Source organism: Ylistrum balloti, unplaced genomic scaffold (assembly GCF_031769215.1).
Source record: "Ylistrum balloti isolate Yb309-2 unplaced genomic scaffold, AGI_CSIRO_Ybal_v1 Utg370038, whole genome shotgun sequence".
Classification (NCBI taxonomy): domain Eukaryota; kingdom Metazoa; phylum Mollusca; class Bivalvia; order Pectinida; family Pectinidae; genus Ylistrum; species Ylistrum balloti.
In genome coordinates, this window is record NW_026782097.1 from 318,442 (window position 1) to 334,876 (window position 16,435).

Consider the following 16,435-nt stretch of genomic DNA (forward strand, 5'->3'; position numbering starts at 1 on the left):
TATTAAATCAAAATCAGAATCGATGTTGGAATTTTTTTAATATCGACCCGTGATTACTTTCTAAGTAATTGCTGACACATTAATTTTCCTCGAATCTTTCCTTCACGGTTAACCAAGCATCACGTGACGTAGTAGTTAACGGAAACCCATGACATTACTCAGGTGAGGCCATCTATCTAAAGCGTTGTATCTTAAAAAAAATGAAATGCAGACGAGTAAGCTATTGGTATTTCTTGCAATGCTGAGAGAGACAAAAGAATTACCGTATAGAGGGATTTGCATTTATCCTCAAGTTTTTTAAAATTTAAATCTAAAAGTGATTAGCAATTCCGCGAACCAATTTTCAAGCTTGTTTATGTATATGTGAGTCATCCATCGTTATTTAGCACATGACTACACGTGCCCTGGCACGTGCTAATTTTATTGATATGTCGTCGAATGCGCCTGGATTTCCCCTTTTTTAACTATCATCTTTACATAAAAACATTTACTTTACTCTCTGTATTTGATATAAATGCATTTGAAGTAGATTTATTTTTTTGTTTTATTTAATCTTCAGTAGAATAATACCGTGTATTCTGTAGATATGAGGACGATTGTAAATTGTGGCATGCTAGGCAACGTAACATAATGCTGAAAAATGGCAAGAATTCCACACAGTATTATAAAGAAAAATATGTGAAATTGTTTATTCATATCAGATAGATATGACAGTTACATCACAAAATGTATTTATCTTGATTTGAACTGGTTTAAATCTTCACAATTTAAATTTCACTTTCAGTTGTACACAAGAACACTTTGTCTCTAATGAAAAAGTGTTCATTTCGTCCTGCGGATAATACAATATATATTAAACCAAAAGAACCACCGACTATGTTCGTACAACTTGACAGACGAGGTATCACTAAACAGTATGGTGATCATGGCTATTTTTCTATGCTTATGGCTATTTCCCCCTTTCTTTATCAGATCACTTCTGTCCTTATGATGTCAGGATGTCGCAGCTGATTCATTTTTCAGATTTACAGTATAACGGTTTTATTTAGGAATTCCATTTTCCCTCTTCGATAAGGAGACTGATCATATCACGCGCGTGTAGTGTAGTTTATTAATGTGCTTTATGATTGTTTTTATCTTTATATATAATTGTTTTATAAAATTCAAAATTATACTTATATATCGATGGCGACCTTTTTCAGCTCTACTATTCCCTGTCAATGTAAGGCTGTGTACTCAAAGATTGGTGCCATTTGGTCATTTTTCGTCGAAGAGGTAGCACTCTTAAATAAACAAGGTAAGTGACCTAACAAAGTGGACAAAATCGCTGAAAGAAAAGTCTAGTATCTCGGGTTTTCAATACTGATTAGGTAGCGATACTTGGGAATCATGTCCCTTTATATGCTACTGTGAAACGTGGGTGGCGGAATTGAAACGTGGCAGGCAGAGTCGTCAGGATGACGCCAGTCCTGGAAGGCCTTTCAATGTTGCCTCGGTTTTTCGCAATGCTGATGATATTCTGATCATCAATTAATGTCACATATTATGCATCAAATCTTAAGCAGTTAAGAGAAAATAGCAAACTCAAGCACCGCGGAAAACTCAGTAAAGGTGTATTGTTTCATCAGCATAATGCCCTTGTTCACATGTCTGTCATTGTCATGGCTGTCATTAACGATTGTGGCTTTGAATTGAATGAACATCCGCTTTATTTGCATGATATGGCTTCGTCAGAATTAAAAAAGGCCATTTCCGGTATCCACTTTTAGATAATGACGTCATACGTGCAATGTCAAAAGTTTATAGACACTGAAGGGGATTACGTTTAAAAGCCATGCAATATCTTCGCCACAAGTTCAATCCTTAAATAAGAGGCTCATATTTATTCAATCAGCCCTTGTGTCTTTGTATGAACTGCAGTTCAATGACATGGTTTTTGCCATCAAACGAGGTCACATAACCATTTTGGTCGTTAAAATTTTGGGTTTGGCATGGCAATTTTCTGGAGAGACAGCACTAGTATTGGATTCATCAATCAATCAGTTAATTAGTCAGTTACCAATCGCACAGAGGAAGATCTATACTTGGATGTAGTATACTGTCTCACTACAATATAGTTCCTCCGACAAGCTGCACTTGTAATGAGAGCTTGACACGTATACTAACTGTATTCTTTCTAAATTGTTCCACTAATCATACTTAACCGAAACCTGTTAATAAGTGGTCAATACAAAAGTGACCGCTGGCTAGTCATTACGGGAGAATAAGTACGACCACGGTAAAACATCTATAATGGCAGGATATACTGTACAATAGATCCGGATCAGGCGTCAACGACCCTATCCGTCTCTTTTCTGACATAGAGCCTTTCAACTATACTAGCGCTTACATGTATCATTTTGTCGCGATACTTTGTAATTAATCGAACGTCCCAAACTTCCGGCTAAATCTGCCTATGCTCAGCTGCCAATCAGTCAAAATGTCCGCCTCGCTTCCGTATCCATCATCGAGGTGATACACTGCTGATTAGGGCAGATCAATCCTTATTCAATACAATCTTTCTACGATAAAAAAGTCAAATCTAAGGTCATTTGACGCGGATGTATATCTGACGGTTATGGTAAGTTGATGACAATGTCTACACAACATTCAGGATACTTTAACATCCGTGCTAACGCATCCTTTAAACATACATGAATTTGGGATTAATACAACATTTACGATAATCTAGTGTAAATGTAATAAGAGCACTCCAGATTTTAATTTCCATTCAGTTTTAAGTGTCACATGCCATCGACTAAAAACTGTTGAACAGTGGACTATGGTGTCCATTCTCAGTTTCCTATCTTAGGTATTTAGTCATCACAGTGTTTACGTTAACGTAATTGTGTGATGTTGGTGAAAGTCGTTTGATATATTTGATTGATGTGTCACATATGGGAATAATATATTAGAATAAGGTGCCCAATTAAATGGTAAGACTTTAGTTTCTACGGAGCCCGTTAACTGACATGCTCCATACTTCTTTTATTTCGTTTTTTCGAAATATTATTTCGCTTAAACGAAATAATAATTCGTTTAAACGAAATATTATTTCGTTTTTTCGAAATATTATTTTTCGAAATAATAATTCGTTTTATCGAAATAATATTTTATTTCGTTTTTTCGAAATATTATTTCGTTTTTTTCGGAATAATAATTCGTTTAAACGAAATATTATTTCGAAAAAACGAATTATTATTTCGAAAAAACGAAATAAAATAAGTATGGAGCATGTCAGTTAACGGGCTCCGTAAGTTTCTAACTTCATACTGTGCAATTCACTAAAAATGCTATTAACAATAGCGGCTGGTGAAAAAAAAATTTGGTTAAAATCTTTAACCACACTAACTGAAGTCAAATGACGGGAACATCTGGTGTTGAAAAATATCATTCAAATTGCACAAAAGACACTAAAGTGAGTAACACCTTTAATACAAATTTAGAGTTACAGTAGACTCAAACAATGAACTAAAATGCAGCATTCTTGGACTCGTCAGTGATGCTAAGGGACTAAATTTTGAAGTCTTGGAGGTGACTAAGTGCACTAGCTCCTTGATTAATGAAATTTCGTAATTTGTTATAATCATGATATCAGACAATTTAAGAACAACGTCAAGTACATGTGTATATTCGGAACCGTGATACTATCCGACGGCAAACAGCGGGGACTTAAAGTCCACCAGCAGTGTTTACTACCTGCTACCTCAAAGATTGTACAAAAGATACAAGAGTGAACAGAATTTTTTAATACTTAGAGTTAGATACAGTAGATTTCATAATACATTACACAGCACCAAGCAGCTTTTTCGTCCTTCTAGAACTCGACAGTGGTGCTATAGTCATAACTGTTGAAGCATAGGATGTAAATAAGAAAAACTCAAAGTGATCGAAAAAAAAGTCAAAATCTCGAAGGGGAGGTGCAGCAGTCCTATACCCACGTCAGGAGACGGGGGAAGCTTAACATGAATATACACATGTTACAACATCAACGGTCGTGATATGTAAATCGAGTCATACCATCACCTACATCGACTGGTGGGTGAATAAAGTCATGAATATACATCTTAGTGTGACATAATCAGCTTCAAGTACCCATTCTTCTCGTCCTTTTAACCTCTTTAGTCTGTAGTAAATTCATCTTTATCATTTCCTGAATGGTTGTGTCAAACGCTACATGCTAGATAACTATACGTTAGCTACCTTAAAGTACCATGACATTTTTTTTAAATGACGTAGATATCTTACTCGACATGAATCACATTTGAGTATCTCTTGATATTTCTAAAACTTTTTATACTTTTAGTTGATTGATATTTTCTCAGAAATCAGTACACGAACATCAAATTGAAATATTCGGATTTGATTTCACGGCGATCACCCAGCGTATAGCATCATCAGTGACAATAATGATTTCTATACACTTTCTCTGACATTTATTCTAATGGCATTTGTCAGTCTAGGCAATTTCTAATTTTGAAAGTCTTCTCGAAGAAACTTTCTAAAACTTATTGAATATCCTTATTACGTTACGAGCTACTCAATTAGGCAAATTGACGCCGCGGATGGGTCTTCTTATAGAAATTGAGATGTATCTAGGGGATTTTCATCCAACTTCTCTAAAATCAAGAATTCTGGTCATGTGTGGGAAGCACAATGACATCGCCTTGAGTCTTTGTGCGGCGTCGTTATACGACGTTCGGAAGGAATATGATGTGGGATGTATTGGGCTAGCTTTATTATATCACTATACAGATTCTAGACGGACACATCGTCTTGTAAATACTGACACATGATTGATTTATATATTGACAACCTACGCAGACTAGACAAGTATGAAAATTCATCAATGATTTTATGATTCATTCAGTTTTCCACTTACTTACACCCGATAGACTTATTCTGAAGCTGTGTCTCGAAAAATTCCAACTCGACTTACTGAGTAAGAAAAAGAACCAGAAAATACCAACATGTGCAAATTTGTTTAATCAAAGCTAGGGCAAAATAGGAACAAAAACATATTTCCGTGTAGAAACATGAAGAAAGTACAAGGATAATAAGACCAGATGTAATCGTCTTCTGGTTCATTGACAACATCCGCCATGTAAACCTTGATCAAGCAAATAATGCCACACTATCAAATGAGAACAACATCATCGGAACCAATTGGCAAACTAACGAGCACCAAAACAGGTCCTGCTTCATATCGACAAAGAATATAATAATTCTCAATGAGATCACTATGACCACCGTAAAAATTCCCCATAATTTTCATCCACTTGCATCAATTGAAATCTTATATAACGCGTTTGTCTGTCAGTTGATGTCTTTTTGAACGAAAATAGTGATAATGGGAACAGGCTGTTGATTATCGAATCAACTGCGACATGTAAACACCACGTGTTTGGGAAGCATGGATATTGCTATCCAGATTTTGAAAAAGTCACGACAGAGATATCAAAATCATCTCGTTTACCACACAGCTTGTTTGAAAGCGGGTACGGCGGTGCACAAGTTAAAAAATATATGTTCTTATAAAAGTAATGTTTTAGTTATTGAAGATTGGTCAAAATGTAAAACATAACGATATAATGAAATTTTATAAACAAACTAATGGCGATTGACAAAACATAACCATGTTTTGACAGCCAGGTCTGAGTCTATGGAAACGGTTCATCATTTCTAACAGAGACTGAAATGAAAATTTTGTTATACAAAGTGGCAATACACTTCATTGTCATATGCTTCACATTTAGTTAAAACCATTTAATCGACTTGTGTTGCATATAATGAAAAGTATTCATATGTGTGGTTTACAATACTTGAAGCAGTATTAGGAAACACAAGATAGTTACCTTTAGCAATTTTATTTTATTTTCTTGAATAGGGGACAATTAATGTCGGACGACAGGAAGCCAAATGAGAGAAAATCAATAAAACAATAAAAATAGTGACTCTTTCTATAGGATAATCCATATTTAGCTTTCATTGACTATAACTTTTGTTGAAATAAAAGATTTTCAATTTAGGTCATGTTTTCAGCGTGACTTTGATAATACCTCGTCTCAATAATCAATGTGCGTTTAATTGTTATACTATTTCATATACAAATAAATGCTTAATGGTTCTAGGAATGGCAGCTTGACAGAGATAACTAAATATTAACATGGTCGGAGAGCAATTTGATGGTGATGTGGATGGGTTCTTTATGTAATGATTTTGTAGCAAATGAGATCAATTGAAGGTAAAATCGACAGACAATGGATAGAACTCTCGGAGAGATTTAAGTGTCGTAGTTCTAAAATGTCATTATCAATTACACGGCAACATGTTACTCAACCCGGTAACATTATTCTCAAAATTGTTAGAGAAAGTATGCCTAGGGTGATTTTGTCGTAAAGAAAGGTTTAATAGGAGAGGAAGTAATGGCTTGAATTGCATGTTTTAGGTAGGTGGAGGGAGACTGTAACATGATTTTACCAGGAGTAACGGTTAATTTACAGTTACCCAAAGGCATCATTAATTCAACTATGGCCGTTGACGTGTGAATGCATGCCTATTTTGAAGGCTTTCAAAGTTCCCATTAGTATCTAACCGGCGAAACAATTCTATAATGACAAAGGAGTGACTTTGTATGTAAAAAGTGCTGTTCGTTCTTTTGGCCTTTTGTACTGACATTTGATGTAATTTTATCCATGTTCATATCACAATAACTTGTTCAATTCTGAGAGGAGTGCCAAGTAAAGAACATAAGAACCTGTCGGCGTCTTCCACTGTTCAGAAAAAAAATCGATTTTGCCAAATGAACCTTAGATACTCAATTACAAAACTCTTGTGTAATCAACACTGTAATGTTTTAAAGTGTATATTGGACAGAAAAGACAAAGACACATTATCATTGAAACCATACGGCGTGAAATAAGGCTCTTAGTGGACCTACGATACAAATTAGTCCAAAACTAATCTCAACTGTAGGTGGGTAACATCAAAGTTGTGAAATAATAATGGATCATAATCAAGATATCTAGGTCTTTACAAAACCTATCACTAACATTAAATTCCCTGTGGACTTTTCCGCTATCAGTATGGTTCCTATAGCGGAATATCTATAGCAGTGACTAATTAAGGTATTTCTCGTAGAATACACTCTCTTTCATAAGTGCAAAAAGTTCATACCTCCGTTTTTTCAAAATTAATTATCTAAAATAATCTTGGTTTAACTTTTGCCGAATGTTTTTAGCTATAATATTTTTATACGTATACCCCCTTTATGACATAATCTTTTTTTAATGTCTATATTTGTATTCATCTGTCACTGGCAAATTCTATTATTATAAATGTAGATAGCAAGACTGATACTTCCATTTTGTTCGTACTCACACTTGCAATAAATGGGCCACAGAAGAACAAAGCCGTTTAGTATTTTCGGTAACATTCATTCATGCAAATCTTTGCCAATCTTAATTCTGTAAAAAAAAACAGTGTTATCTTCCCTTTCCATTATTTGCCGGTGGTATTATAAATGAAGCAACATTGTAATAACAATCAAATATCAAAATAACGAGGGTAAATCATGAACAGGAGAAATAATTAGCTGGAGACTTTAAAAAAAATTACTAGAAGAATAAATACAGGTATTCCAGAAAGGTAACATATTTCTATATCTTCGACGACATACGTCATGCAAAGCAACTTCACCTCATGTAAGGAACGGCAAATTCTCAAATGAAAAATATGAATAACAACAAAATCTTCAGGCATAACTACGTGAATCCCAGTAATGTTATGAACACGATTTTATCTAAATAAAATAAAAGACAAAATCCCAACATGTCAACAGACTGAAACTGAAACACGGTGAAATCATCTAAATTTTGAACAGAAGAAAAAACTTCTATTGCGATTTCTGAAAATAGTGCAAGGAGAATACAACCTGATACTCAGAAAAGGACGACACACGCCATATAAATTTTAGATAATCGAAAAAACAACAACATAATCATAATCCAAACTCAAATGAAGCAATTTACACGGAGACCCATGACAAAATACAAGAAGATTAAGACCAGATGCTTCTAAGAGCTAGCTTCTTCTGCTCCAAGTAAGTATTGTCACGTTCTCAAATACAAGGTATACAACAATTGAACAGACAAACTAACGAGCATCAGATACGTCGTCTAGCTTCATATCGCTCAAAGAAATAGGTTAACATTTGATTATTTTTATGCGTTTTTCTGTCAGGTGATGATGATTTTAACGTAAATCGGGATATTATGAACATGCCCTTGAATCAGCAGAAGCTGCAATCAAGAAACGGAAAATTAAAATTGGAGGAAAAGATCATTACCCTTATCATGCATTTTTGTGGTTTCATATTCTGTATATTTCTTCTTTGATTTAAATCTTAAGTTCACAACCATGTAGTTCATCTTTGATGGAAAAGATAAATTCTCATCAAAAGACGCTCCTTCAGTTACGACATGAAAAATATTATTCAGTATAGAACGAGGGATTCTATAAAATCTGCGATAAAAGCTCGTAGGGAATCCTGTTTCACCTGTGCAGCTCTTTGATAAATAATCTCTATCCCGTGCCAGTATTACCACGTGATGCAATGTATACGATATGGCAGAAAAAAAAAAAGAATTGAAAACCATTGAACCAAGGAATTGAACGCATTTACAAAGGCTACGATTGTGATCATCGTTTTTTGCCATGCGATGTTGATTGTAACAAATACTAATATGTTAAACAGATCACGCAATCCGATGGTGTAATGATACAAAAATACTTCAATGACAAAAGAGACAATCACGGGTCTGTTTCTGTACTAGAACTTATGTCATAGATTCTATTGCTGATTTGGCAATATTAGTCCGGAAATAGATCACATACGGTTTTCGGAATGGAGCTGCCGTTGTTCCTGAACAGAATGTATGCATTAGCGCACCAGATGACTGTCATCCTTATCATTAACCATTTGTTTATCTATTACCTACAGGTAGATATCTTAATTACATGCAATTAAACATATATAAACTATTTCAAGGTTTCTTCTGAACATATATCATATATCGAAAAAAGCGGAGATTGTGCGCCAAGATGTTTTCTGCCTTACAAGAAAGATATATATTGATTACTTTTGTAAAGAGACACTCAGAAAAAAATGTATTCCAGGTTTAAAATAAGCTGGTGTTCAATAACATCTGAGATATAATAGTACTTTCATTGACGTCAGATCGTTTAAAGGTGCGCTAAACATCAGGACGACACCATTTTAAATTCCGCTTCATTTACGTCAAATGAGAAAAATCGACAAATTTCAATGCAATGGCTCAAAAACACCACTCTTCAAAACTACATCACAAATTGCAAAAGTTAGACAGTGCAGGATATGACATTGGGATTGGATTTAAGTGGAAAATACCGGTATTGTAGTAAAACAACGTATTTTAGTTCTAGATGTACACGTCAGGTATACATGGTATAAACTATTTATCAATATATACGAACTATTTTGGATTATGAAAGAAAACATACTTTCCTTTCTTCCCTGAACATTTTCTTAAGGTTGTTGATGTAATTATATTGAATAGATGATCTTATAGTAAAAAAATGTTATGACGTTTCTACGTATAATTGTCACTTCCACCAAACAAATACAATAAATATAAAATAGAAATTTAATTACAGTAAAGGTACCTGTATCCAACTGCAGAGAATTTCAATAGAGTGTACGCACATGGTACAAAAACCGGGAAAAAAAACTATGGCGGTCCCTTGAGCTCTATACTAATCCGATAGATTACAATGCCTTCAGGTCTCTAGTAGACATATCTAGGACTTCTAGTGGAGAAATAAGAAAATAATGCCAAGAAATCGGAACATCTGGCATAACACGTATTCACATGCTGAGGAATTGATTCCACGCGATGTTATGTCTCTTTTTACTAATGACTTCCTGACATAGCACATGAAACCATTCGCAAACACCTCCAGTTTGGTAAACAATAGCGGAAGAAAACAAATTCCCTTGTCCAAGACATTAAAGAATTACTGGAATTTGAACCTTCAAAGACGTATTTCACTTTCCGATATACCACCAATTAGCAGCACTTCGACAGACCAATGGATAGCCAAGTATTTCTAATTGTTGACGGCATGCTTACAGAACATTTGTAGAAAATATGTACATTGATCGTATAATGTTCGATCCTATCGTGTTTGATACAAATTTAGAAATTATCTTTTAATAATTTTGGTAGAGGGTGTATTCATTTTCTGAATATACAAGCGTTCATCTAAGGATACTTCCTAATTTAACCATCTATATAAAGGCTAGAATTCGTCAAGGAAACACCTCACAGATACAAGACACTTTATTTCCAAATGACAGCATTAGCAAGTAAATCCAGAAAAAAACTGCTCTTTTTCGTAGTTAATGCCGGATTGACACCATTTTGCTCTTGAGAATTGATTCGTTTACTGTAACAGGAATCTTTGATCGACTTGCGCCGCGGAATTCTACGATCGGTGTGCTAGGAATCTAACGATTCATTCAGTCTCTGGGATTCTGTACACACATATACGAGATTATGGGATAACTTAATCGAAGTGTATGTTTCTGACTTACGTGCTAATCAAATGAGATCATTTGCGATAAGACAGACAACAAATGTGAATTCCACTCAGAAAGCCCCCAAAAGCCACATACTTATCTGGTTCCTGATTTTTGTGTCGCAAGAAACGAGAAAACGTAGTTGTTACAAGGATGTCGCCTGTTATTACGGTGTTTCTCCAACTGTCAAAGATATAGAAAAACTTGATGTTATGGTAATTGGTGTGTCGTGTAGTTTAACTTGTCATTACCTTAGTATTTAACGTCAAAACGTGATTGAACTAATTATTGTAGGAAGGATTTGACCTATATAAGCAAAGTAGGTATTATCTGAAAATATTTAATGTCGATGTGTCATTGTATGACTTTCATTGGATTCATTTTTTGTTGGTTTACGTGATTCATTTTACCACAGGGAACCGATTCCTTTACACTTCGGATGGTTTGTTGGCTTTTGCTTCTCTTATTTACAAGAATCTGAGAATTGTTTCCACAAAATTGTCATGTCGCATGATTTGTGAATTTTAGTAACAAGTAACACAGGATTGTGTTGCAAAATAAGTTCTTCAGTCAAGAGACAGATATGTCAACAAGTACCAAACGGATTAGATTAAAATACAAAGGATATTTAAAATCGCCTGAATCATCAATACGTATAGCATGATTTGCACGAGAGGGAAAAGACACTATTATTATTTTGAAAATATAGATATACTTACACTCCATCTATTCTGGTGCCCCAGGCATTAAATTTGTATCATTTATGCACAGTTTGTATTGCTGGTCATACACTTGTCCACGGACAAAATACGTAAGAATGTTTTTAATGAAGTCTGTCTGAATAAAAATACTAATTTCTGTTGTTTCTTACGTTTTGTCTATGTGTTGTCTTTATCTGATGTTGTTCCTTTTAGATTCCGTCCTTACAACAGTGCACTACAATGGCTGTTCTGAGAATATAAAAACTAAACAAACCAAAAGGATAGTTGATATATGTAAACCATCAGACACAATTGTTTTATACAAAAAGTGATTTACTGCCACACGATCAACAAGTGTAAGAGCAGCTTTCAGAAACAACTTTTCTTTGCAAAATAACTTCTAAATTGTACGAAAGCCATTTGCGTATTTAAAAATTGTCCAGCGAAATAGATATGGATTTTTTCCCCAAATACACAATACAATGGCGTTGACAGCTAGAATGCTAACACTGATGCAACTTGCTTGCCTTAACTGCCAATGTCTAGCTGCTGCTAGAGAAAATATTCAATATGTCTGAACTTTCAAACTGGCATGTTCCACTGTTTGAAATCACGAATGAATAAAATTTACGCCAACAATGTTCATAATTTAAGACACCGTAATTAATTTATGACTGCAAAGTTGTCATTTTCAATTAGTTTTAACATCTAATTCACAGGGATAGGTACATGTCGGGCCACAGAATGTTTTGATGCCCTTACAGTATATCCAGCTATAACTGGTTGATTATGTGGGCCTACATCTACTCTTCATGAAATGAGATAATGTACAGTTTATAGGAGAAAATTGAAAAAAACCGTTACATTTTACATATGTTAGATGAAATACAAGATGCGATCGGACTCCCCGATGTTGAGTTGATCCTGATCATACCATCGAAAGAGAAGAGGGAAGTTCGCTTTTGGAAAAATAAGGGCATAATAAGGGGAAATGTCATCACACTATAGTAAAAAAAACTCTCCTTGTCAGTCATCCTGTAAGTAAATATCAGGTATAAACATACACAATTGACTAGTGTGAAAGTATCAGCAGTATTCATGATTTCAGTTAAAGAGATAAACGACATTCTGTAGGATTACGTGGATAGCAAATTTCTTGTGATGGAGAAAAGAAATCGCTGACATGGCTAAAAATTGAAAATGACAAGACAAAACAAGATCAATGTTATCACATAAAGAGTTATAAATGACACAAAAAGACAAGACACGTTTTATTTCCATAAAATTGTTAGATAGCTGATAGACGTTACATAGTGTTTTTGCCTTTATTACTGTTTGTTTTGTTACCGGTAAAATGTAATCTGTCATGAGTATACTACAACACTACGAAGATGATTTGCTAGTGGTTTTTGATTGGTTAATTAGACGAAAAGGGTATTTTTTTTAATGTACTGAAAACATTCAAACCTTTATATATTGTACCTAGAATAAATTGACCATCGGTATGCAGTAGTCGTTTGCGATGCTGGCAACACATTAGAAATAAAAACAAATTAATGTAAATGTGTCGAGATTTTCAACAGCATTATCCATTCTCAGAAAATGCATCGTTTTCTATTAAAATTCCTTCCACGCAGATTGATCTGCTTCAACAACCTGTAAACAGTTTCTCTTAACACATTTTATCTGTTGTTACCATTTGCATTTGCTGTATGAAATCTCTGCTGTCGAAAACGATATTAAGTCGACAGAATTTGATGTCTCTAAAAGGTTGCAATTGAATAGCAATGTAATGCCATTTGTTGAGTGCGGCTTTACGATCAATGTGAATTTGATGGGGTGTTTTTGTTGATACAGCGGGTCCATTTTAGATGCGTTAAACTTTCGTTTGATCTTATAAATAATAGGTTATAACTTGTGCAAATAGAGAGACAGTAATTATCGACAGTGTTACATAAGACCGTCACAGATGTTTGTATCGCGGCAGCACCAACTGCTAACCTGAGTTACGTGTGTTTGTTCAATATACATGGTTCACTAAATGATTATTTTCATAGACCAGCCGGAAAACTTGATGTCGACTAATTCATCAACAAAGCTTTCGCAATGAAATCGATTTTGTAACCTCACGCACTTCCAAAAATATCTTTAACCTTCAAAAAGCCAACTACAGTGGTTACGCTATAGTCACGACAGAAGTATTTTTTTCAAACTGTTGAAGTCATTTGCAAGGCCAGACAAGTCTTTGCCATGCAAATGTCGTTACATCACCTGATAATCAAATACAGTCAAACCTGATTTGTAAGAGTCCTCATAACCACAAACCTTATGGGGAATAGTAGATACATCAAGTGACAAAACATACAGATGGGTACGATAATAATTGTCTACGAACATCGACAATATTCTAAAACAGGAAGTCTCTCGGCCCATGGCTGATTACTAGTAAAGGTAACTTAGGGTTTGTGATTTTTGACAATAAGTATGATAATTGCAAGTTTAAAGAACGAACCAGTTAATTTAACAGGTTTATGTAAATAAGACAGACTCGTCTACACCAGCCACTTATCTTGACCTTTTCCTGTAATCAACCTGTACAGTAGGTCCATATGATAAGCGTAGTGATTTCAATTTACCTAATGCAAATTTTTTGGCCTGCTCCCATTATCACGATTTCCGTTCATGACGTCGTCAACTGCCGAACAAAATCGTAAACACAAGATTTAAATGGTGCACGTTGAAGAAAGTTATGTGGATTTTTTACCATCGTCATAGTGATCTCACCGAAAAATTCTTTTTCTTTGTGAGGTATGAAACTTGTTTGATACTTGTTAGTCCGTCTGTTGGGACCGTTGTTGCATATCTTGTTTTCATTTGAGAACGTGGCATTACTTGGATTGACCAAGGTTTACATGACAGGTGTCGTCGATGAAGAAGAAGACACTTACTCTTCCGGAACACCTGGTCTTATTCTCCGTGCACTTTTTCAGAAGTTATTTTGTTCATATCAACCCCAGTGTAATTGAATCTGAGTTTGGAATATGCTTATGGTGAAATGTTGGTATTTTCATTTTTATTTTCTATGAGCAAATATATGAAATATTGATAATGTCATATAGAGATCGGTGTTCATGTTTAAAGTTCAAGATGTATAAAGTAATAGTACAGGGAAAATACACTTAGTCATTTTCTTAGTTTAGAAATCAAATATATGGGGATAATTTTCAGCCAGAATATAATGACAGACTATTGTTCAAAGACGAGTCGACATCTGTTGAAGTAATAAAAAGAAAATACGTAATTAAAAATAAGTGCGTCGAAACTGACGTATTTCCTACACTTGATGGCATTCACCATTAATCAACATTTGACCAATCCAATTTCATTCTTGAGAGACTAAGGACATGATTGGTAAGTGACTAAAGTACCTTGTTAACATATAACTATTGTCCACTTTGAAGAGTCTGTCTTCAGTTCCGGCAATGAAATAACACGTAACGTTTATGATTACATTTCATTGCATCTCCTCTTAATACTTACTCTCTTGTTAGGCTGATATGTAGTCAGGCGTTCAGATACAACAGCCAAGTCATCGCATGAAATGCTAACGTTAGGAATGAATGTACATTATATATGTGTACGTACAGTATGGACCCTTGCTTATCTCATGCACTACATTTAAGAATAAGGATTTTCTCTGATAATGAAATAGTTCTTGAAGAAAGAGTTAAAAGTAGAAATCAAAGCAAAGATAAAAAATATCCATATAGCTTCAAGGTAAATTAAAGATGTTACGTACCTCAAAAAATAAACAGGTCTGCGACAACGACATAAAAAAGTATAATGAAATAATGATCAAACATTGATCTTATGTTATTCTAGAATTTAAACCGAATAACAATACATTCTGTCAAGAGTAACTCTACGTCATAAGCATATAAATGTATTTCAAGATGTTTCTTTAGATGCTGCATGTATATTTTTAACAATAAAGGTTCATCTCTCCCCCTCTCTGTTTGCCATCATGTTCTGTTTGATATTTTGGATGACAACAAATGGGTTTTGTCGAATTCGTACAACGATTATAAAAGATAATCTGGCAAGATAATTTGTCGTAGAATAGATCTTTCTCACAACAAATTCTTGCCTAAAATAATTGCAGTAGAAATACTGGGTTAATATGTTGCGTCTTCCATCGTGGGTCTATATTACTGTGATAGACTGTTGCGTCTGCCATTTTGGGTCTATATTACTGTGATAGACTGTTGCGTCTGCCATTTTGGGTCTATATTACTGTGATAGACTGTTGCGTCTGCCATTTTGGGTCTATATTACTGTGATAGACTGTTGCGTCTACCATTTTGGGTCTATATTACTGTGATAGACTGTTGCGTCTTGTGACAGTGCCTTCGTATCCATTATCACCATGCCGACGAAGGAACATATTCGAAATCCTAAACATTATCATAATTAGGTTCCCTGATTCTATAGTATTTTCGATATTGTTTACGAATTGAAAAATAATCCCCTGATTTTCTAGGATATTGTTACGTGTGTCTAAATCGTGTGATATATACAAAATGAGAACTTGACGAGGACTTGCCGTCAACGAACGGCTGTAATTTACATATCTGTGTGTGACAGGAGAGCACACTGTTTTATACAGCTGATCATCTGGAAACGGTTTCTTTTGTAAATTGACGATGACCAAGATGTTGTCACGTATATTTCTAAGATAACTGAAAATATACTAGGTATTTCATAAGTCATTATTATTGATTGTCAGTATGTAACATAACACTTGAAACGTGATAAAACACGACGAAATGTTTTCTAGGCCAGTGGATTTTTTAATCTCGGGATATGATTGTTTGATACCCGACCCATCCTCTAATTGACATTTAATCCATGAATGACATGTTTTGTGGATAGCCACGAGCTCCAATATCAGGCACGTGACAAACCATTCCGATACAGGCAAAGACACGCGACATTATAGCCATGTACAAATAAAGCTATCTAAAACACTGAAAAACCTCTCACATCAATCCTGTGAAGACACTTTAATTGATAGGAA